This window comes from Hypanus sabinus, chromosome 16, assembly GCF_030144855.1.
Source record: "Hypanus sabinus isolate sHypSab1 chromosome 16, sHypSab1.hap1, whole genome shotgun sequence".
NCBI lineage: Eukaryota > Metazoa > Chordata > Chondrichthyes > Myliobatiformes > Dasyatidae > Hypanus > Hypanus sabinus.
In genome coordinates, this window is record NC_082721.1 from 2,635,364 (window position 1) to 2,660,024 (window position 24,661).

The window sequence follows — 24,661 nt, forward strand, 5'->3', positions numbered from 1 at the left end:
ATAACTATCTTGACTATACCTCCTCCCACCCCGCCCAATGCAAAAATGCCATCCTCTATTCCCAGTTCCTCTGTCTCCACTGCATCTGCCTCCAGGATGAGGCTTTCCATTCCAGGACTTCTCAAATGTCCTCTTTCTTTCAGGATCGTGGTTTCCCTTCTGGCGTCATCAAAGATGCCCTCACCCGCATTTCCTCTATTTAACGCACTTCAGCCCTTAACTCATCCTCCTGTCACCACAACAGGGACAGGGTTCCCCTTGTCCTCACCTACCACCCCTCCAGCCTCCCGATCCAACACATTATCCTCCGCCACCTTCAACAGGACCCCACCACCAAGCACACCTTTCCCTTCCTACCCCTCTCTGCTTTTCGCAGGGATCGTTCCCTCCGTGACTGCTTGATCTACACGTTCCTCCCCACAGAACTCCCACCTGGCACTTATCCCTGCAAGCGCAAACGCTACACCTATCCCCACACCTCTCCTATTACCACCATTCCGGGCCCCAGACAGTCCTTCCAGGTGAGGCAACACTTCACCTGCGAGTCTGCTGGAGTCGTCTATTGCATCCGGTGCTCCCAGTGCAGCCTCCTCTACATCGGCGAGACCCGACGCAGATTGGGGGACTGCTTCATCGAGCACCTACGCTCTGTCCGTCACAATAGACAGGACCTCCCGGTTGCCACCCACTTCAACTCTGTCTCTCATTCCCATCTAGATATGTCCATTCATGGCCTCCTCTACTGCTATGATGAGGCCAAACTCAGGTTGGAGGAGCAACACCTCATCTACCGTCTGGGTAGCCTCCAGCCTGGTGGTATGAACACTGAAGTCTCCAATTTCCGGTAATTCCCTCCCCCTCTCCCAGGTCCCTCTCTGCCTCTCTCCCCTTTCAACTTTCTGCTTCTTTATCTCTGCAGTTCTTTCATGTTTATCCCCTCCCCCCTTTATCTTTCCTCTGATTGGTTTTCCACCTGGCGCCTCTAGGCCCTACCCCCTCCCCATCTCTATTACTGGGCTTTGGCCCTCTCTCCCCCCCCCCCCCCCCATTCCTGATGAAGGGTCTTGGCCCGAAATTTTGGCTACTCTTTTCTTATGGATGCTGCCTGACCTGCTGAGTTCTTCCAGCGTTGTGTACGTGCCTTTTTTACTCAATCCCTTTGCATCAAGGGCCATTACTGTACCTACCTTCCAAATGACCCTAGAGGGACCTCACAAAGGGCATTGCATTCAGGCCCATTCAATAAGAGCAAGGCTGATGCTCTACTTCAGAAACACTTCCCTGCACTAACACCTTGTCTCTTAAACATCCATTGATCTGAATTAAAATGTCTAGCAACTCAGCCTCTGTAACCCACTTAGGTAGAGACTTGTGAAAAATCACAACCCTGGGGATGAAGGTCCCCCGCTTTCCAAAAGTTTGCTTTACACAACTTTGCTTTTACGAAAGACTGACATGAGTACCTGGTTTCGCAAACCGAAAGAGGATTTTTGCTTTTACGAAAAAGACGCCCGCTTTAAATTTGTATTTACCCCGAGAAAGACTACCATGACAGTGAAGCCTTGCAAGGGCAGGTGTGTGAGCATGCGTGTATGTGCTGATTTTTTTTTCTACAGCTCAGTTTTGGCTCAATCTTCCCGATTCTGGTAAGTGAAACTACACTGTACATATATTATTTCTACTTATATATAGCTATTTATCATATGTATTTATCATATCATTCCTGCTTTTACTATATGTTAGGGTAATTTTAGGGTTTATGTGATATTTGGTATGATTTGGTAGGTTGTTTTTTGGGTCTGGGAACACTCAAGAACTTTTCCCTGTGTGAAAAACTTACCTTTGACACCCCCCCTTGTACCTACTTCCAAGCACTGTAAAACTATGCCCTCTCGTGTTAGCCATTTCAGCCCTGGGAAAAAGCCCTGGCTATCTACATGATCAATGCCCCTCATCATCTTATACATCTCTGTCACTCCAAGGAGAAAAGGCGAAGTTCACTCAAACTATTCTCATAAGGCATGGCTCTCCAATCCAGGCAACATCCTTGTAAATCTCCTTTGCACTCTCGTACCCACATCCTTCCTGTAGTGAAGTGAACAGAACTGAACACAGTACTCCGAGTGGGTTTTAACTAAGGTATTATATTGCTGTAACATTATCCCACAGCTCTTGAACTCAACCCAACGGTTGATGAAGGCCATCACACCTTAAGCCTTCTTAACAACACTGTCCACCTGCGCAGCAGCTTTGAGTGTCCTATGGACATGGACTCCAAGATCTTGCCGATCCTCCACACTGCCAAGAGTCTTACCATTAATATTACATTCTTTCTTCAAATTTGACCTATCAAAATGAACCACTTCACACTTATCTGGGTTGAATTCCATCTGCCTCTTCTCAGCCCAGTTCTCATCCTATCGATGTCCCACTGTAACCTCTGACAACCCTCTGGACTATCCAATACACCTCCAACTTTTGTGTCATCAGCAAACTTACTAACCCATCCCTCCACTTCCTCATCCAGGTCAATTATAAAAATCACAAAGAGGAGGGGTTCCAGAACTATTCCCTGTGCAACACCACTGGTCACCGTCCTCCAGGCACAATACAAACCATCTACAAACACTCTTTGCCTTCTTTGGGAAAGCCAATTCTGGATCCACAAAGCAAGGTCTCCTTGGATCCTATGCATCATTACTTTCTGAATGGGCCTTGCATGGGGAACCTTATCAAATACCCTACTGAAATCCATATACACTACATCCACTATACCTTTTGCCCATGACCTCTAGTTCTAGTCTCACTCAACCACAGTGGAAAAAGCCTGTCTGCATTTAGCCTATCTATACCCCTCAGAATTTTGTATAACTCTGTCAAATCTCTCCTCATTCTCCTACACTCCAGGGAATAAAGCTCAAACATATTTAACCTTTTCCTCTAACTCAGATGAACCTTCAAGCCTCACAAGGATTTTGTGCATTTGATTGAAATGAAAAATGTTGGTGTTTAGAAGGATCTGGGTGTCGTTGCACACAAATCTCCAAAAATTAACGTGACCCCTTCCTAAACCCTTGAAGGTATAGATTCTGCTTAATTTCTCCTCATTTGGGTGAACCTTCATTGTAGCCCATTTGATAAGTAGATCTCTGAGGAAGAGAGGCCAGCCAGATCTGTACACAATATTCCAGGGAAGGTTTCACCAAGGTCCTGTATTACTGCAGCAAGACATCACTACTCCTGCATTCAAGTTCTCCTGCAAAAATCCAGCTGTGCCTTTGACAGTCTATTCAGTCTGGTCACTGAAACACCACTTGACACTCACATTACAGATACAGTGCAGAGGATTCCGTTCAGAGGAATTTTCAGAAAGTTATAATATCAGCAACTGATAATAACAGCTTTATACTTAATCAGCACTTTTCATACGGACGGTGTAGTTCAAAGTGTTTTAAAACAGGATAAAGTGCAAACATGAAAATAAATTTAAAAATTTTAAAAACTTGAAAATAAAAGACACAAAGATGTTAGTTAAACACAAGGTTAAGTAAATAGTTTTTGAGCTGCTGTCAACTGAGTCTTCACCCTTATAGTTTTATGAAAGTGATTCTGTGATGCACTCCAGTACCAGACCACTAGGAGCTTTAAAAACAAGTGACTTTAAAATCAAAGATACAGGAACCCAATGCAGACAGCTAGGATAGGAGTGACATATCATCCCGGTTTACTAGAGTTAGAAAAAGCAAAGAATGATTGAAAGTAAATTTGAAATCATACTGAGAGTGGCATAAGGACCCTTCAGCCATGATGCTGACCCATGAGCACCCATCTACACTAATCCCTAGCACCATCATGTGGTCCATAGCCTACCATACTTCGGCAATGCAACTGTTCATCCAGATGTGCAACTCTATCTATTACTGTCCTTGGTTTCTTCTCTATATACTATTTGCATTATAAAACAGCCCACGCGAATTCCATTGAAATCAAGTGCAATACCCATTCACACACTGAGATAATAGGTTATGTGAACAATGACTTGGACAAAACAGCACTAGTGCTGAAGGAGTAATCTGGAGGTTTTAGGAAGGAAACTGCACAGCTGAAAGTGCTTGAAGAAAACTGCACACAAGATGGCAGTGATAAATGCTCCAATGCCGCTCCAATGAGAATCATCAAATATTCCTGAAATACACCATCATATCCATGGGTACTTAAGTAAGCAACATCGTTTTATGATATTAAAAACTCCTTTTGCACAATTTATTTTATTTTTATACACAGATTACTTCTCATTGTAATTTCAGTTTGTAAATAATTATGTACTGCTGTGCAAAACAAGAAATTTCATGACATATGCCAGTGATATTAAAACTGACTGATTCTGACAAGAGGCCGGAATTCAGAGCACAGAGACCGCAGGAAGGATTTTCGACTGGAAAAGGGTATGAACTTGTACAGGGTGAGGAGGCATTGGAAAAATAAAAGTCAAGGCATAGCAGGGTTAATATTCAGGCTTAGATGAGATCTGGTTTACAGAAAATTGGCCATGTCGATATCATCATGTGAGAGATTAGAGGGACACGTTCCTTGCTGCATGTTTCAGTGCAGAGAGGATGGGGAAGCAGAATTCAAATACACGCTAACCCAAACAAGACTGTTTGGAACAAACTTCCATACAGGAAAATATTTATACAAACAGCCAGTTTGGAATGGATTACCAATGGGTGGTTTTATACACAGTTTGGAATGGATTACCGAGGGGTGGTTTTATACACAGTTTGGAATGGATTACCGAGGGGTGGTTTTACACACGGTTTGGAATGGATTACCGAGGGGTGGTTTTACACACAGTTTGGAATGGATTACCGAGGGGTGGTTTTATACACGGTTTGGAATGGATTACCGAGGGGTGGTTTAATACAGTTTGGAATGGATTACCGAGGGGTGGTTTTACACACAGTTTGGAATGGATTACCGAGGGGTGGTTTTATACACAGTTTGGAATGGATTACCGAGGGGTGGTTTTATACACGGTTTGGAATGGATTACCGAGGGGTGGTTTTACACACAGTTTGGAATGGATTACCGAGGGGTGGTTTTGTACACGGTTTGGAATGGATTACCGAGGGGTGGTTTTACACACGGTTTGGAATGGATTACCGAGGGGTGGTCTTACACACAGTTTGGAATGGATTACCGAGGGGTGGTTTTACACACAGTTTGGAATGGATTACCGAGGGGTGGTTTTACACACGGTTTGGAATGGATTACCGAGGGGTGGTTTTGTACACGGTTTGGAATGGATTACCGAGGGGTGGTTTTACACACGGTTTGGAATGGATTACCGAGGGGTGGTTTTATACACAGTTTGGAATGGATTACCGAGGAGTGGTTTTACACACAGTTTGGAATGGATTACCGAGGGGTGGTTTTATACACAGTTTGGAATGGATTACCGAGGAGTGGTTTTACACACAGTTTGGAATGGATTACCGAGGGGTGGTTTTACACACAGTTTGGAATGGATTACCGAGGAGTGGTTTTACACACAGTTTGGAATGGATTACCGAGGGGTGGTTTAATACACAGTTTGGAATGGATTACCGAGGAGTGGTTTTACACACAGTTTGGAATGGATTACCGAGGGGTGGTTTAATACACAGTTTGGAATGGATTACCGAGGGGTAGTTTTATATATACGTCTAGTTGTTGGAATAGATTACTGTGGGGTGGTTTATTACTGGGACGATTGCAGACAAGGGCCCGAAGCAATGTTGAGGATCCCTACCACCCATCCCACAGTCTGTTTGACCACCTACCAGCAGGAAGGAGGTACAGGAGTATCAGGAGTACAATTGTCAGACTGAGTAACAGCTTCTTCCCCCAGGCTGTAAGTCTAATGAATACCTTGTCACCACTGAGGTCTTGTCAAAGGACAGTGCTGTATCTCTAAATAAAATACAATAACCGACTGGAAACTCTGCATGTTTCTCTCTCCACTCAAATTGACTGGACAGCAAGGCATTTATTACAACCATCCTTCCAAAGGAAGCACAGCTAACCAAAACACTGGCACATGCACATCCCACTTACTGCACTCAAGTCAGCAGTATTAATGCGAGGGGGCAAATAGTGGAACCAACACAGACATGAAATTAACAGCAGACATCACTAACCAGCACACTAGGTCTGCGCTGCTTTTTAATACAACCTGGGGGAAGAAGCTGTTTCCCATCCTAACAGCTCTTGTCCTAATGCTATGTTTCAGAGAGGAGATTGTTGGATGGAAGGGAGGGATAATTGACAAACCCAGGGGCCCTGCATATGCAGTGTTCCTGATGGGTGGGAGAGAGATCCTGATGATCTCAATCAGCATAACCGTCTATTTACATTCATTTTCCCAGCTCCCCATCACTAATCCCAGATACATCTCATCTCCACACTGGACACAAATCAGAATCCAGTTAACCAATCAACTCACACAACTCACACATAGCGCATAACAGCACAGTATAGGCCCTTTGGCCCACAATGCTGTGTCACCATTTTAACCTACTCCAAGATCAATCTAACCTTTCCCCCCACCGAATGGCAGGTGAAAGTCCAGTCAAGTGACCAGCACACAAATAGTAACATACGACTGATAATAGTTATGTATTACAATACAAACGTACAATTTCAGTACGAACACAAATCTATTATACCTGTCATGTTGTATGTACCTCTGAGTTTATTAGAAGGATAAAACACACGTCATGAAAGAAACAGTATTCATATTCATCTTTTAAACATGGCTAAAGAACATATCCAATAATGAAAGTCCAGAGAACTTATCGAGTTCTCTGTGACAACAGATGCAGTATATGTCGACTCTGGCAATGACCACACATCCATGGTCTGCTATTCTACCTCGTTCAGTGTTCCAAACAGTCCCGTCTCATAGACCACCATCCGGAATGGGAATGTCCAAACAGTCCTATCTTGCAGACCACTATCCTGACTGGTACTGTCCAAACAGTCCCATCTTGTAGATCACCATCCTGACTGGGACTGTGTTGTTTGATCTACAGAAAATGCTGATAGTAGCCCTTAGCTGGAATTGGGTATCTGACTGGCATTATTAGATCCCAACAAGCTTGAAGGTTTGCTTGACAACATTACCTGAGATTTACACTCACAAACAAAATAGTCGAACATTTCTTAATCAGTTCACTTCCACAGAAGTGTGATGGTTAATACAATGCTATTACAGCTGAGGGCGGAATTCTGCGGTCAATTCCACCATCTTCTCTATACGTTTTTCCCCTTGTGCATGTGGGTGTTTTCCAAGTGCTCTGGTTTCCTCCCACAGTCCAAACACGTTCCTGTTAGTAGGTAATTGGTCATTGTAAATTGTCCCGTGATTAGACTAGGGTTAAATCAATGCGTTACTGTTGGTGCAGCTTGAAGAGCCAGATGGGTCTGTTCTGCACTGTATCTCTACATAAATAAAAAGAATCGCATAAAGCCATGTTCACCAGAGATGCAACAGCATTGACCCTGTGCCACAGTAACGCAAATATAAACCTACAGCTCTGCTCTCTGTCTATAACCTTGACGCTTCAAAACTTTAGATACTGTCCCCTGAAATGATAATGGATTTCTTTGTTACAACTTGTATGTAAAACACAAAACACAGTAACAACATCCCAAAGCACTTTGCAAAATGAGTAACAATGCTGGACACTGAGCCATAGAAGAGACTTTTCCAAAGAAGAACAGAGAGGTGGAAACAATCGGAATTCCAGAGAGTCAACTGAAGCCATGCTTTAGTCATTTACACACTGAAGCTCACACAACTATCTGAGTGGATGAGGCAACCTACAGGGAGAGATTACAAGACATAGGAGCAGAACTAGGCCACTCAACCCATTGAGCCTGCTCCACCATTCAATCACGGCTGATTTTTTCTCCTCCCTTCTCCCTGTAATCTTTGACATCCTCACTAATCAAGAATCTAAAACAAGAGAAAATCTGCAGATGCTGTTAATCCAAACACACACACACACACACAAAAGGCTGGAGGAACTCAGCAGGCCAGGCAGTACCTATGGAAAGAGTACAGTTGATATTACAGGCCGAGGTGAGAACATTCAAACCAAGCTAACGTAATGCTTGTAGCTGCATACCTGGAGACATGGGACTTGGATTACACAGTCCTTTTTTTCTGCACTACTTATTTATTTTTGCAGTATAGTAATTTTTACGTCTATGCTGCTGCAAGTTTTGCACCATAAACCAAGATTAGAGATGGGTTCATTTCTCACATGTACATTGAAACATACAGTGAAATGTACTGTTTGTATCAATGACCAACAATCTGCGGATGTGTGAGGGCAGCTGTCAAGTGTTGCTATGCTTCTGGCACCAACAGAGTATGCCCATAACTTATCCTAACCTACAGGGAGAGGGCAAACTGGAGCACCTAAAGTTCACTTACACAGTCAAGGAGAACATACAAACTCCTTACAGATAGCAGCAAGTTTTGAACGCTGATCGCTGGTGCTGTAAAGTGTTACGCCAGTTACTACAGTACCATACTATAGTACCATGTTCTAGATATTTCCAAGAGGAAATATGCTGTCCACATCCACTTTTTAAAGACCTTTCATAATCTGATGTTTCAGTCAAGGCCCTTCTCACTCCTCTAAACTCCAAGGAATGCAAACCTAGCTTGTGCAAGTCTTCCTCATCAGACAACCCACCCATTTGGGGCATTTGTATAGAGAACTTGTAAATAGGAGACCAAATATTCCAGACTTTTTGTATAGTGGGGGAAGTCTTGGACCAGAGAGCACAGCCTCAGAGGGACGTCCATTTTGAATAAAGATGAGGAGGAATTACTTCAGCCAGAGTAGGGAATCTCTGGAATTCATTGCCAAGTCAATAAGCTTTTGTAAAACAGAGATTGATAAATTCTTAATTAGTCAAGGCATCAAAGGCTACAGGGAGAAGGCAGGAGATTGGGGTTTAGAGGGATAGTAAATCAGCCAGGATGGGCTGAATGGTTTGATTCTGTTCCTATTTCTTATGTTCTTAAGGTCTAACACTCCATATAACGAAAGCTCTACCTCCCAATGTTTGTATTTGACTTTCCTTACCATTACTTAATGTAGGCGCAAACACCAAATGATTGATACACAAGGAAATTTGCAAAAATTAGACCTCTGGAATCTCTCACCACTTAGAAAAGGTTTTGATATTTTTGTCAAAATGGACAATTTACATTTTTCCACATTATTTGTCAGAAGTTCGCCTACTGATTTCCCTCTGTAGCCCTCGCGTTCTCCTCAATTTCAAACCCTGAATTTGCTACATCACTAAGACTGCTGACCTTACCCTCAGCTTTACCTTCAAAATCAGAATAGGGTTTATTATCACCGACATGTGACATGAAATTTGTTAACTTAGCAGTAGCAGTTCAATACAATACATAGTCTAGAAGAGAAAAAATACAAAATAATAATAAGCAAGTAAATCAATTACAGTATACATATACTGAATAGATTAACTAAATGTGCAAAAACAGAAATACTGTATATTTTTTAAAAAAGTGAGTTAGTGTCCAAAGATTCAGTGTCCATTTAGGAATCAGATGGCACAGGGGAAGAAGCTGTTCCTGAATCGCTGAGTGTGTGCCTTCAGGCTTCTGTGCCTCCTACCTGAAGGTAACAGTGAGAAAAGGGTATGCCCTGGGAGCTGGAGGTCCTTAATAATGGACGCTGCCTTTCTGAAACACCGCTCCCTGAAGATGTCCTGGGTACTTTGTAGGCTACTACCCAAGATGGAGCTGACCAGATTTATAATCCTCTGTCGCTTCTTTTGGTCCTGTGCAGTAGCACCCCACCCCCACCCCATACCAGACAGCCTATCAGAATGCTCTCCATGGTATATCTACAGAAGTTTTTGAGTGTATTTGTTGACATGCCAAATCTCTTCAAACTCCTAATGAAGTATAGTTGCTGTCTTGCCTTCTTTATGACTACATCAATATGTTGGGACCAGGTTAGAGCTTCAGAGATCTTGACACCCAGGAATTTGAAACTTCTCACTCTCTCCACTTCTGATCGCTCTATGAGGATTGGTATGTGTTCCTCCTTCTTATCCTTCCTTAAGTCCACAATCAACTCTTTCATCTACCTGACATTAAGAGCAAGGCTGTTGCTGCGACACCACTCCACTAGTTGGCATATCTCATTCCTGTACACCCTATCGTCTCCATCTGAGATTCTGCCAATGGTTGTATCATCAGCAATTTTTTAGATGGTATTTGAGCTATGCCTAGCCACACAGTCATGTGTATATAGAGAGTAGAGCAGTGGGCTAAGCACACACCCCTGGGGTGCACCCGTGTTGATTGTCAGTGAGAAGGATATGTTATCACCAATCCACACAGATTGTGGTCTTCCAGTTACGAAGTTGAGGATCCAATTGCAGACGGAGGTACAGAGGCCCAGGTTCTACAACTTTTCAGTCAGGATTGTGGGAATGAACAGCATCCTGATGTAGGTGTTTGAATTGTCCAGGTGGTCTAAAGTCGTGTGGAGAGCTATTGAGATTGTATCTGCCGTTGACCTATTGTGGCGATAGGCAAATTGCAATGGGTCCAGGTCCTTCCTGAGGCAAGAGTTCAGTCTAGTTATGACCAACCTCTCAAAGCATTTCATCACTGTTGATGTGAGTGCTGCCAGGTGATCGTCATTAAGGCAGCCGGCATTATTCTTCTTAGGCACAGGTATAATTGTTGCCTTTTTGAAGCAAGTGAGAACTTCCGCCTGTAGCAGTGAGAGGTTGAAAATGTCCTTGAATACTCCCGCTAGTTGGTTGGCACAGGTTTTCAGAGCCTTACCAGGTACTTCATCGGGACCTTCCGCCTTGTGAGGGTTCACTCTCTTTAAAGACAGCCTAACAAAAGCCTCTGAGACAGAGATCACAAGGTAATCAAATTCACCAGGGATCTTCACAGCAGTAGTTGTGTTCTCTCTTTCAAAGCGGGCATAGAAGGCATTGAGCTCATCTGGTAGTGAGGCAACACTGCCATTCATGCTATCGGGTTTCGCTTTGTAGGAAATAATGTCTTGCAGACCCTGCCAGAGTTGCCTTGCATCCGATCCCGCCTCCAACCTCATTCAAAATTGTCTCTTCACTCTTGAAATAGCCCTCCACAAATCATAATTGATTATTTTTATTATGTATTGCAATGTACTACTGCCACAGAACAACAAATTTCACGACATGCCAGTGATGTTAAACCTGATTCTGAGTTAATCACCAATCAGGGTTCAATTTCGTCACTGTTTGCATGGAGCTTGTATGTTCTCTCCATGACCAAGTGTGTTTCTCACGCCACTTGGTTGAGAATCCTCTAGTCTCAGCACTCTCATTTGTACTCATACTCCAGTAAATTTTTGCTTTCAAAGTAAACTTATGATAGCCTTTTGAAAGTTACAACTGAATCTTGATTCATGGTTTTTGGGCAGAAAATATGTGATCATAGCTCAATGCATTAAAACAACTTCATCCCTGCCAGATCTGCCCATAATTGTTAAATCGTGCCCTCTGGCTATCAATTATCCGTCCAGCAGAAATGGACTGAGAACTTGGGTCTCTCCTTGTAACAATAGAATCTTTCTGGTGAAAGATGGGCTCGTTTCGCTATTATTTACAAGTTGACTCTGAGATCATAAAGATGGTGCTGAGAGGTCGCAGATTTATTTGTGGGCTGTTGCCCATTTGCTTTCTCTACAGTATTTATTGATTTGTCTTCCATTACCGGAAGACATTGCTGCTGCTTTGGCACTCGACCAATGTAAAAGTGAAGCACTTGGGTGAATTATTGCAGCAAAGTAGTAATTTTTTATTAGATCCTAATCATTAGATCTCACTATGTTGGAACAATATAAATGGGTTCAATTTCTGGGAAAACATAAAGAATAAAATTAGGTAGGCAAGGGGGATATTCAACACACATATTTGGTGGCCTTGCTCACTGAATAACTTCATTTACAGAAGGCTTCTCCCATGGATTTTTAATTTCCAATATTCCCTTCACCTATATAGACAAAGACTGGTCAGGAAAGAGGAATTTTTTCTTTAAAAGACTGAAGAGTGAAAAGTGACTTCCTGGTAATCACAAAGAAGGCATGACAGTGGCTATACTTCATTTGAAGTTTGAGAAGATTTTGTGTGTCATCAAAGACTCTAGCAAATACTTGCAGATTTGCAGTGGAGGGCATTCTGACTGGCTGTATCACCATCTGGTATGGAGACACCAATGCACAAGACTGGAAACAACTGAAAAGGGTTGAAGACTCAGACAGTTCCATCATCGGCACCAGCCTCCCCACCATTGAGGACATCTTCAAAATACTTCCGCCATCACCAAAGAGATTGCTCCCTCTGCGATTCCTTTGCCCATTGGCCTCCTCCCTCACCTCCATTCAGGGCCCCAAACCAGGTGAGGCAACACTTCACTTGCAAATCTGTCCAGTGCTCCTGCTGCAGCCTCTTGTACACTGGTGAGACCTGTTGTACACTGGGGGACCACCTCGTCAAACACCTCTGCTCCATCCACCAAAACCCGAACTTCCCGGTGGCCAAACGTTTTAATTCCTATTCCCATTCCAACATGCTGGCCTATGGAGGAGCAACACCTCCTACCTGGCATGAACATTGATTTTTTTCCTTCTGGTAAAAAAAAAATTCTTCCCCCTCCCCTTCTATTCCCCTATCTGCCCTTTCACCTGCTATCACTCTTCTGGGTCCCTTCCTCCTTCCTTTCTTTCCTATGGTCTGCTCTCCTCTCCAGCCCTTTACTTTTCTCACACACCTGCCTTCATCTATCATCTTCTAGTTATCCTCCTTCCCCTCTCCCCACCTGCTTCCTTTCCAGTTGTGATGAAGGGTCTTGGGCCGAAACGTTGACTGTTTATTCATTTTCATAGACACTGCATGATCTGCTGGGTTCTTCCAGCATTTTGTGTATGTTGATTTAAAATATGATGCCTCAAAAAGGCAGCATCCATCATTAAGGGCACTCACCTGCTGTCTTCTCATTACAACTATCAGGAAGGAGGTACAGGAGCCTGAAGATGCACAAACTATGCTTTATGAACAGATTCTTCCCTCTAGCATCAGATTTCTGAACTCAGGAACAGTACCTCACTGCTCCTCTTTCACACTACTTATTTATTTATTATTGTAACTTAGTAATTTTTATGTCTTCCACTGTACTGCTGTCATAAAACAACAATTTTCATCACACGTCAGTAGTGATCATAAATCCAGTTCTGAATGCCATCCTTAGTGTTGAAGAAAATTTTAACAGGATAAATGCCAAGGTGATGTTGCAAATGAGAGATGGATATAGGGGCTGGAAGTGCAGGACAATCAGCAATAAATGCAACAGGGGCTGCGTACTCAGACAGTGATTATAAACTGGATCATTGGGTAACACACACAAAATGCTAGAGGAACTCAGCATCTATGGAAATAAATAATTGATGTTCCAGGCTGAGACTCTTCATCAGGTCTGGCAAATTCTCTGGAATGGGGAGGGGAGGCAAAAGAGCTATAGGGATGTTAAGAAAAGGAAGAGGGGATGGTGTGAATGGCCTCGTCTGTGTGGCAACACGTTATAACTGGAAGCAGGAACATGAGAAGGACAGGGTTAAGATTCTGATGCAACTCAAAAACAACTGTTTTCTTTTCCCCCAATTTTCAAGGACTGGGAAGTAACTCTCTCCTGGCCAGTGAGCGAGTGGAATTTTCCAGTTCTGACTCATCCACAAAGAGATGCCATTTGGCCACGCCTGTTCTCCAGTCCCCAGTGTCTTTATCACAGCTGTGGGGTCGGGCTATACAACTCACGACAAGGCTGCAGTGTGTCAGGAAAGACATTTTCATCGAATCCAAAGGAAAACCTCCTTTCAATCGCAAAGAATTTGCTAGATATGGTGATCCCCTTACTGTTCACAATTAACCATATAAAAGCTAATTATATAAACTATAATCAGGCCAGTACTGTTTCAATAAACTCCACTATCCAATTGGCAGGCCCAGTGATGCAGGAGATCAGATCAATAAAGATCTTTTGAAGCTCCCCAGGCGTTTCGTTGGCTAATGCATCCCCGGTGTGACTCTCATACTGAAAACAGGAACAATCAGTCAAGGCTTTTGTTAATTGAGCCTCGGCAGCATTAGAATCAGAGACAAGGATTGCATAATAGAAGGATATTCAGCCCATCAACATTCTGCTGACTTTTCCCAAGCACAATCCAGTTAGTCCCAAGTCCCAGCTCTTTCCCAGTACCCTGACCAGCTGTATCATGTTCTGGTACAAGAACTGTAAGACATCTGACTGCAAGTTCCTACGAACGATTGTGAGGACTGTTAAGAGGATCATTGGGGTCTCCATTCCACCCACCTGAGATATTTATCACAAGTGCCCTTAGCATTGTCAATGATCCCTCCCATCCATCCAAAAATCTCCTTGAGGCCCACCCCCCCCACCATCAGGCAGGAGATACTGTAGCACTAGGACAAGAACTGTTTGAATGGGAACCAGCTTCTTCGCCCAGGCCATAGGACTACTGAGCTCCCTACAATCACCCAGGTCTCAGTATGCATGGTGCTAGTAGTGTTGTACTGTTTATTTCTTAACTTGCTTCATAAATGCACCTTATTATTTGTTAATTTATTTGGGGTAATGTTACTTTGTATTGTATGTGTGAGTTATATCTGTTGTGCATCTTGGTCTAGATTGCTTTGTTTGGCAGTATACATGTGTGAAGTTGAATGACAATAAACTTAAACTTGAATTCCAATGTTCCCATAGCTCTACTGAGTATTCCCTTTTCATAGCTTGAAGTGTGTATGATTCAAACATCATGAATTCAACCATTTTCCTACTCATCTCCACTGCCATGGAAACATGGCGTTAGCTTCACATGTTATGAGGTATCCAAAAAAAGTTATAAAGTTTATGGGCACACATGAGCCTCTGCAGATGCTGGAGATCCGCAGGTGCACGCACAAAACGCTGGAGGAACTCAGCAGGTCAGGTAGCATCTGCAGTGCTGTTAGAATGTTTGTAAACTCTGTAGAATGTTCTCTATTTCTGCATAAATATGACCGAAAATGTGATCATATCTTCACACAAGTCCTAAAACTATATAAAGAGAACCCAATTGAACAAATAACACAAAAAAATTAGATTTGTTCATTTATTTATTGAGAAAGATGATCCAATATTATATGTATTTGTTGGAAAAAATGTGAACCTCTAGGATTATCATTTCGCTTAAAGAGGATATTAGAGTCAGGTGTTTCAATCATTGGGTTGACAATCAGGTGTGAGTGTGGGACCCCCTGCCCTATTTAAAGAACATAAACCTGGGTCTTCACTATCAAAGTCTGATCTTCACTACACATGTTTTTGTAAGTGAGCCATGCAATGATCAAAGGAGATTTCCGAGAACCTCAGAAAAAGTTGTTGATGCTCACTAGGCTGGAAAAGGATCCAAAACCATTTCTAAAGCGCTTGGACTCCACAAATTCACACTCAGGCAGATGGTATACAGTTGGAGGAAATTCAACACCATTGTTACTCTCCCCAGGAGAGGTCAACCTACAAAAAAATCACTCCAAGAGCAAGGCATGTAATATTCCAGGACGTCACAAAGAACCCTTAAGGAACATAAGGAACTAGAGCTGCAGCTCGATGACCTTTGGCTTGCTAAGGAAAGTGAAGCAGTGATAGACAGGAGCTGCAGGAAGGTAGTCTGCCCAAGTCTACAGGAGGCATAAATGGGTTACTATCAGGAGAGGGAAGGGGGGACGCCAGATAGCGGAGAGCACCCCTGTGACTGTCCCTGTCAACAATAAGTACTCCATTTTGAGTAGTGCTTTGGGGGGGGGGGGGGCAGGATGGGCAGGGTTAAGAGACCTATCTACCTGGGGGAAGCAAAAGCGGCCATTCCTCTGGTACTGAGTCTGGGCCTATGGTTCAGAAGGGTAGGGCAGGGAATTGAAGAGGATGGTAGCAATAATAGGGGACTCTATAGTTAGGGGGACAGATAGGCAATTCTGTAGGTGTGAAACAGAAACATGGATGGTACTTCACGTTCCAGGTGGCAGGGTCCATGATGTTTCTGAACATGTCAACAATATCCTGTAAAGGGAGGGTGAGCAGCCAGGTCGTGGTACATAATGGTCCAAAGACATAGGCAGAAAAAGGGAGGAGGTCCTAAAAATAAAATACAGCGTATTACAAAGGAAGCTGAGAAGCAAGATCTCAAGGGTAGTAACCTTAGTATTGCTGCCTGCACCACGCAACAGAGAGGACAGGAATAGAATGAAGTGGCAAATAAATATGTGGCTGAAGAATTGGAGCGGGGGGAGGGATTCAGATTTCTTGATAACTGGGACCTCTTTTGGGGCAGGTGTGACCTGTACAAAAGGGACGGTTTGCACTTGAATCCAAGGGGGCCAATATTCTTGTTGGCAGGTTTACTGAGCTGTGGGAAGTGGTTTAAACAATATGGCAGGAGGATAGGAACCAGTATCATTGAGCTGAGGACGAGGAGCAGATTTACAAGTAGATGATGGGATTAACATTAATAAAAGGAAGGAGAAGCCAATAATTGTGTACAACTGCAGACAAAGAGTTAAATTGTACCACAGATGAAAAATTCAATAGGGTGAAGAATGCAGGACGAGAGGTGCTGTATTTAAATACACACATCATTTGGAATAAGGTGGACGAATTCGTGGTGCAATTAGAGACTGGTTGATATGACGTCGTGGACATCACTAAGTAGTGACTGAAAGAAGGCCATAGTTGGGAGCTTAATATCAGAGGATATACTTTGTTTCAAAAAGGACTTGTACGAAGGCATAAGTGGTGGTTTGGTTCTGTTGGTAAGAGATAGAATTACATCTTTTGAAAGAGGTGACATAGGGTCAGAGAATGTTGAATCTTTGTGGATGGCATTAAGAAATTGCAAGGACTATCTTAGACAGACAATAGATGCAGGAGTAGGCCATTCGACCCTTCAAGCCAGCACCACCATTCAATGTGATCATGGCCCGTTCCTGCCTTCTCCCCATATCCCTTGACTCCGCTATCTTTAAGAGCTCTACCTAACTCTTTCTTGAAAGCATCCAGAAAACTGGCCTCCACCGCCTTCTGAGGCAGAGCATTCCATAGATCCACAACTCTCTGGGTAAAGAAGTTTTTCTTCAGCTCTGTTCTAAATGGCGTACCCTTTATTCTTAAACTGTGGCCTCTGGTTCTGGACTCCCCCAACATCGGGAACATTTTTCCTGCCTCTAGTGTGTCTAATCCCTTAATAATCTTATATGTTTCAATCAGATCCCCTCTCATCCCTCTAAATTCCAATGCATACAAGCCCAGTCTCTCCAATCTTTCAACATATGACAGTCCCGCCATCCTGGGAATTAACCTCGTGAACCTACGCTGCACTCCCTCAATAGCAAGAATGTCCTTCCTCAAATTTGGAGGCCAAAACTGAACACAATACTCCAGGTGTGGTCTCACCAGGGCCCTGTACAAATGCAGAAAGACCTCTTTGCTCCTATACTCAACTCTCCTTATTATGAAGGCCAACATGCCATTAGCTTTCTTCGCCACCTGATGAACCTGCATGCTTACTTTCAGTGATTGATGAACAAGGACACCTAGATCTCGTTGTACAAACCCCATTTCCAGAAAAGTTGGGATATTTTCCAATATGCAATAAAAACAAAAATCTGTGATATGTTAATTCATGTGAACCTTTATTTAACTGACAAAAGTACAAAGAAAATATATTCAGTAGTTTTACTGACCAACTTAATTGTATTTTGGAAATATACACAAATTTAGAATTTGATGGCTGCAACACACTCAACAAAAATTGGGACAGAGTTAAAATAAGATTGAAAAGTGCACAGAATATTCAAGTAACACTGGTTTGGAAGACTCCACATTAAGCAGGCTAATTGGTAGCAGGTGAGGTATCATGACTGGGTATAAAAGTAGCATCCATCAAAGGCTCAGTCTTTGCAAGCAAGGATGGGTCGTGGCTCACCCCTTTGTGCCAAAATTCGTGAGAGAATTGTTAGTCAGTTCAAAAGGAACATTTTCCAATGCAAGACTGCAGAGAATTTAGGTCTTTCAACATCTACAGTGCATAATATTGTGAAAAGATTCAAAGAATTCAGATTCATCTCAGTGCGTAAAGGGCAAGGTCGGAAACCACTGTTGAATGCATGTGATCTTTGCACCCTCAGGCGGCACTGCCTAAGAAACCGTCATGCTACTGTGTCAATTATAGCCACCTGGGCTTGGGAATACTTCGGAAAACCATTATCACTTAACACAGTCCGTCACTGCATCCAGAAATACAACTTGAAACTGTATTATGCAAGGAGGAAGCCATACATCAACTCTATGCAGAAACGACGGTGAGTTCTCTGGGCTCAAGCTCATCTCAGATGGACCGAAAGACTGTGGAACCGTGTGCTGTGGTCAGATGAATCCACATTTCAGCTAGTTTTCGGAAAAAAGGGGCATCGAGTTCTCCGTGACAAAGATGAAAACGACCAAGCTGATTGTTATCAACGAAAGGTGCAAAAGCCAGCATCTGTGATGGTATAGGGGTGCATCAGTGCCCACGGCATGGGTGAGTTGCATGTATGTGAAGGTACTATTGACTCTGAGGCGTATATTAGGATTTTAGAGAGACATATGTTGCCATCAAGGTGACGTCTCTTCCCGGGACGTCCATGCTTATTTCAGCAAGACAATGCCAGACCGTATTCTGCACGGGCTACAACAGCGTGGCTTTGTAGACACAGAGTGCGCGTGCTTGACTGGCCTGCTGCCAGTCCAGATCTATCTCCTATTGAAAATATATGGCGCATCATGAAGAGGAGAATCAGACAACGGAGACCACGGACTATTGAGCAGCTGAAGTCTTATATAAAGCAAGAATGGACAAAATTTCCAATTGCAAATCTACAATTAGTATCCTCAGTTCCAAAATGATTAAAAAGTGTTATTAAAAGGAAAGGTGATGTAACACAATGGTAAACATGACTCTGTCCCAACTTTTGTTGAGTGTGTTGCTGCAATCAAATTCTAAATTTGTGTATATTTACAAAATACAATTAAGTTGGTCAGCAAAACTATTGAAAATCTTTTCTTTGTACTTTTGTCAGTTAAATAAAGGTTCACGTGAATTAACATATCACAGATTTTTGTTTTTACTGCATTTTGGAAAATATCCCAACTTTTCTGGAAATGGGGTTTGTACTTCCCCTTTTTCTAACTTGACACCATTCAGATAGTAATCTGCCTTCCTGTTCTTGCCACCAAATTGGATAACCTCACATTTATTCATATTAAACTGCATCTGCCCACTCACCCAACCTGTCCAAGTCACCCTGCATTCTCCTAACGTCCTCCTCATATTTCACACTACTACCCAGCTTTGTGTCATCCGCAAATTTGCTAATGTTACTTTTAATCCCTTCATCTAAATCATTAATGTATATTGTAAATAGCTGCGGTCCCAGCACCGAGCCTTGTGGTACCCCACTAGTCACTGCCTGCCATTCTGAAAAGGACCCGTTAATCCCTACTCTTTGTTTCCTGTCTGCCAACCAATTTTTTTATCCATGTCAGTACCCTACCCCCAATACCACGTGCTCTAATTTTGCCCACTAATCTCCTATGTGGGACCTTATCAAAGGCTTTCTGAAAGTCCAGGTACACTACATCCACTGGCTCTCCCTTGTCCATTTTAATATCTATATACTCAAAAAATTCCAGAAGATTAGTCGAGCATGATTTCCCCTTCGTAAATCCATACCGACTTGGACCAATCCTGTTACCACTATCCAAATGTGCCATTATTTCATCTTTTATAATTGACTCCAGCATCTTCCCCACCACTGATGTCAGACTAACTGGTCTATAATTACCTGTTTTCTCTCTCCCTCCTTTCTTAAAAAGTGGGATAACATTAGCTATTCTCCAATCCTCAGGAACTAATCCTGAATCTATAGAACATTGGAAAATGATTTCCAATGCTTCCACGATTTCTAGAACCACCTCCTTAAGTACCCTGGGATGCAGACCATCAGGCCCTGGGGATTTATCGGCCTTCAGTCCCATCAGTCTACCCAACATCATTTTCTGCCTAATGTGAATTTCCTTCAGTTCCTCCATTACCCAAGGTCCTCTGGCCACTATTACATCTGGGAGATTGTCTGTGTCCTCCCTAGTGAAGACAGATCCAAAATACCTGTTCAACTCATCTGCCATTTCCTTGTTCCCCATAATAAATTCACCCGTTTCTGCCTTCAAGGGCCTAACTTTGGTCTTAACTAATTTTTTCCTCTTCACATACCTAAAGAAGCTTTTACTATCTTCCTTTATATTCTTGGCTAGCATACCTTCGTACCTCATCTTTTCTCCCTGTATTGCCTTTTTAGTAATCTTCTGTTGCTCTTTAAAAGTTTCCCAATCCTCTGGCTTCCCATTCATCTTTGCTAAGTTATACTTCTTTTATTTTTATACTGTCCTTGACTTCCCTTGTCAGCCAAAATTTGGTGTTGTGTAATAACCTAGGTCTTATTAGGGAGCTTAATGGAAAGAAACCCTTAGGAGGCAGTGATCATAATATGATTGAATTCATACTGCAAGTTGAGAGGGAGAAGCAAAAGTCACATAAATAAGCATGCAATGGAATAAAGGGAATCACAAAAACATGACAGGATCTTGCCTAGGAGGATTGGAGGATACTGGTGGGGATGATGGCAGAGCAGAGGTAGCTGAAATTTCTGAGCGCAGGATAGATATGCCCCACAAAAGAAGTTGTTTTCAAATGGCAGCAGGTAGGCAACCATGGCAGACAAGGGAAGTTAAGGACTGCATAAAAGCCCAGGAGAGGGCATATAAAGTAGCAAAAGTGACTGGAAAGTTAGATGATTGGGAAGCTTTTAAAATCCAAAAAAAGGCAACTAAAAAGCTATAAGAAGGGACAAAAAGAAATATGAGGGCAAACTAACCAATAATATAAAGATATTGAGAGTATTTTCAGTTTTACAAAGAGTAAAGGCAGGTGGGAGTTAACATTGGACACTAGAAAATGATTCTGGTGAGGTAGTAATTGGAGACAAAAATGGCAGATGAATTTAATGAGTACTTTGCATCAGTCTTCACTGTGGATGACACTAGCAATGTGCCAGAGGTCCCTCAGCGTGAGGGAGCAGGAGTGAGTGCCATTGCTATTACAAAGGAAAACGTGCCACGCAAACTTAAAGGTCTTAAGGTGGATAAGTCACCTGGACTAGATGGACCACATCCCAGAGTCCTGAGAGAGGTTGCAGAAGAGATATTGCATGCACTTGTCATGATCTTTCAAGAATCACTTGATTCTGGCATGGTCCCAGAGAACTGGAAAATTGCAAATGCCACTTCTCCCAGAGAAGGGAGGAAGGCAAAACAAAGTAAATTATAGGCCAGTTAGCCTAACCTCAATGGCTGGGAAAGTGCTGAAGTCCATTATTAAGGATGAAGTTTCAGGGTACTGGGAGACTAATGATAAAAGAAGTCAAAGTCAGTGTGGTTTCTGTAAAGGGAAATCTTGCCTGACAAATGTGTTAGAGTTCATCAAGTAACAAGCAGGGTGGACAAAGGAGAGGCAGTGGATGTCATTTACTTGGATTTTCAGAGGCATTTGATAAGGTGCCACACTTGAGGCTGCTTCACAAGATAAAATCCAATGATGTTACAAGAAAGATACTGGCATGGACAGAGGAATGGCTGACAGGAGGCTGCGAGTGGGAATAAAGGGGCCCTTTTCTGGTTGGTTGCCAGTGACTAGTGGTGTTCCTCAGGGGTCAGTATTAGGACTGCTACTTTTCACATGGTCTGTTAATGATTTATAAAATGGAATTAACAGTTTTGTGGCAAAGTTTGTGGATGCTACGAAGATAGGTGGAGGGATAGGTAGTGCTGAGGAAACAATGCAATTGCAGCAGGACTTTAGACAAATTGGAAGAATGGTTAAAAAAAGGGGCAGATGGAATACAGTGTTGGGAAATATATGATAATGCATTTTGGTAAAAGGAACAATAGTGCAGACTATTATCTAAATGGGGTGAAAATTCAAACATCAGAGTTGTGAGGTGCAGAAGTCCTCATGCAAGACTCCCAGAATTTTAATTTAGAGTTTGAGTCTGTGGTAAAGAAGGCAAATGCAATGTTGGCATTTATTTTAAGGGGAATAGAATATAAAAGCAAGGAGATAATTCTGAGGCTTTATAAGACACTGGTCAGGTTACTCTTGAAGTATTGTAAACAGTTTTGGGCCCCAAATCTCTGAAAGGACGTGTTGTTATTGAAGAGAGTCCAGAGCAGGTTCACAAGGATGATTCCAGGAATGAAGGGGTTAACATATGAGGAGTGTTTGGCAGCTTTGGGTCTGTACTCACTGGAATTTAGAAGAATGAGGGGGGATCTCATTGAAACCTACCGAATGTTGAAAGGACTAGATAAGGTCGAGGTGGAGAGGATGCTTCCTATATTTAGAACAAGAGGGCACAGAGTTATAAATGAGGAACGACATTTTACAACAAAGGTAAGGAGGATTTTTTTTTCAGCCAGACAGTAGTGAATCTGCGGAATGCTCTGCCACAGACTGTAGTGGAGGCCAAGTTCGTGAGTATCTTTAAAGCAAAAGTTGATAGTTTCCAGATCGGTCAGGTCATCCAAGGATATGGTGAGAAGGCAGGTGTATGGGGTTGAGTGGGATCCAAGATCTGCCATGATGAAATGGCAGAGCAGACACAATGGGCTGAACGGCTTAATTTTGCTCCTATGTCATATGGTTTTAACCTCAGGTAACATCTAAGGAACTATACACAAGTCTATTATCAGGCAAACACTGAATGACAACGATGTGCACATTGTTGCCTCTGCTCTCCAAGAACACTGCTGCCCATCTAAAGTTTGCTAAAGACCACGTGGATAAGCCACAAGGCTACTGGAAGAATGTTCTATGGATGGACAAGTTCAAGATAGACTTTTTGGCTTAAATGAGAAGTGTTATGCTTGGTGAAAAGCAAACACTGCATTCCAGCATAAGAGCCTCACCCCATCTGTGAAACATGGTGGTGGCAGTGTCATGGTCTGGGCCTGCTTTGCTGCCTCAGGACCAGGATGGCTTGCCAGCATTGATGGAACTATGAATTCTGAATTGTAACAGCAAATTCTACAGGAAAATGTCAGGGTATCCATCCATGAACTGAAGCTCAAGAGAAAGTGGGTTAAGCAGCAAGTCAACGGCCCTACACACACAAGTCAGTCTACCAAACAATGGTTAAAGCAGAAGAAATTTCACATTTTGGAATGGCCAAGTCAAAGTCCTGACCCTAATCCTACAGAAATTTTGTGGAAGGATCTGGAGCAAGTAGTTCATACAAGGAAGCCCACCAACATCCCAGAGTTGAAGCAGTTTTTAAAGAAAGAATGGCCTAAAATTTCTCCAAGTCTATGTGTAGGACTAGCCAACAGTTACCAGAAACATTTGGTTTAAGGGGATCATACCAGTTACTGAAAGCAAAGGTTCACCTACTTTTTCCAACAAATACATGTAATATTGGATCATTTTTCTCAATAAATAAATAAATGAAGAAGTATGTTTTTGTGCTATTTGTCTAATTGGGTTCCCTCTATCTAGTTTTAGCACTTAACATGAAGATCCGATCACACTTAAGATCATTTTTATGCAGAAAAGGAGAATACTCTAAAGGGTTCACAAGATTTCTCACACCATTGTATGGAGAGGCCAAGACCCTTCATCAGCACTGAAAAGGAAGGGGGAAAAACCTCGCTCTGATGCCCCTTCTGCATGGTCTTATCAGATTCCTCTTTCTTCAGACTTTTACCTTTTCCATCTATCTCTTCCCAGTTTCTCACATTCTCTCACTCCCCACCTAACTAGCTTCACATATCACCTGTCAGCTTGTACTCTTCCCCACCCACCGAAAGGTCTCAGCTCAATATGTTCTCTTATTCCTTTTTATAGATGTCATCTGACCTGCTGAGTTCCTCCAGTATTTTGTGTTTGTGTTGCTCTAAATAAATTAAAAATCTGTAGGAATTTAAAGTAAATATAGCAAAGAGGGTGCAGAGGAGATTTACCAGGAAGCAATCTGGACTAGAAAACATGCCTTATGAGAATAGACTAAGTGAGCAAGGGCTTTTTTTCTTCGGAGTGAAGTATGAGAGATGGCTTGATAGAGGTGTCAAAATGATAAGAGGCATCGATAACAGTGGACAGCCAGCATTTTTTTTCCCAGGGCAATACCGGAGGACATTGATTTCTGGTGAGTGGAACAAAGTTTAGAGGAGATGTCAGAGATAGGGCTTTTTTTGAGTGAGTGGTGGATGCTAGGGGTGGTGGTAGAAGCTGACACATTAGGAACATTTAAGAGACTCTTAGATAGGTACTTGGATAATAGAAAAATGGAGGGTTATGGGCGGAGTAGGAAGGAAGGGTTACATTGATCATGAAGTAGGTTTATATAAGTCAGCACAACATTG

At 42.6% G+C, this 24,661-nt stretch overlaps 1 protein-coding gene across 2 annotated transcripts in view; it reads right to left on the bottom strand.

Moving 5' to 3' along the window:
* The window catches only part of gatad2ab (GATA zinc finger domain containing 2Ab), a 219,232-nt gene that overhangs the window by 163,751 nt on the left and 30,820 nt on the right, over positions 1–24,661 (bottom strand). The gene's annotated exons all lie outside the window — the stretch shown is intronic.